The sequence below is a fragment of the Neophocaena asiaeorientalis genome, unplaced genomic scaffold, assembly GCF_003031525.2.
Source record: "Neophocaena asiaeorientalis asiaeorientalis breed wild unplaced genomic scaffold, Neophocaena_asiaeorientalis_V1.1 scaffold357, whole genome shotgun sequence".
Classification (NCBI taxonomy): Eukaryota; Metazoa; Chordata; class Mammalia; order Artiodactyla; family Phocoenidae; genus Neophocaena; species Neophocaena asiaeorientalis.
In genome coordinates this window covers 4929851-4930351 of record NW_020173270.1, presented here as the reverse complement: position 1 = coordinate 4930351, position 501 = coordinate 4929851, and the positions used below count along the sequence as shown (strand labels likewise).

General features: G+C 41.5%; 1 protein-coding gene across 1 annotated transcript in view; it reads right to left on the bottom strand.

Moving 5' to 3' along the window:
* Positions 1–501, bottom strand: part of ZBTB7A (zinc finger and BTB domain containing 7A) — a 14131-nt gene that overhangs the window by 410 nt on the left and 13220 nt on the right. The window lies entirely within an intron of this gene.

Sequence of the window (501 nt, the reverse complement as noted above, 5' to 3'; positions counted from 1 at the left end):
CACAAATACCTCAGAAGGCTTCGCCCTCACCCGTGACTTCCTGACCCCCTTCTCACCTCGGGGAACAGAAGTGGATTCTACGTCTGTGGTGGGTTTCTTTTTTTATTATTTTGTACAAAAATAAATCGACTTTTAGGAATTTCTGTTTGCTCTCTCTCGCTCTCTCTCTCTCTCGCTCTCTCTCTCTCGCTCTTATTTTTTTTTTTTGTCTTTTTGACTTTTCATAGAAGTTGGTTGCAACTTGTAAACATGTTTTTAAATTAAGAATTAAGATAAAGTGTAGTACCCGTTCTGTTACAAAGTGCCAAGACTTCTATTTGTGGTTGGTTGTCTTGTTGTTTTTTTTTTTTTTTCCTTTCATTTTTGTAAAATCTTGTTTTTATTGCTTTTGTGACATTGGAACTTCTGGACACTCTCGCTCCCCACATCCCTGCCACCGTGAGACCCTGCGTTCCCTCTGCTCTTGGCTCTCTCACCCCACAGTCGCCTGCTCCTCTGAGG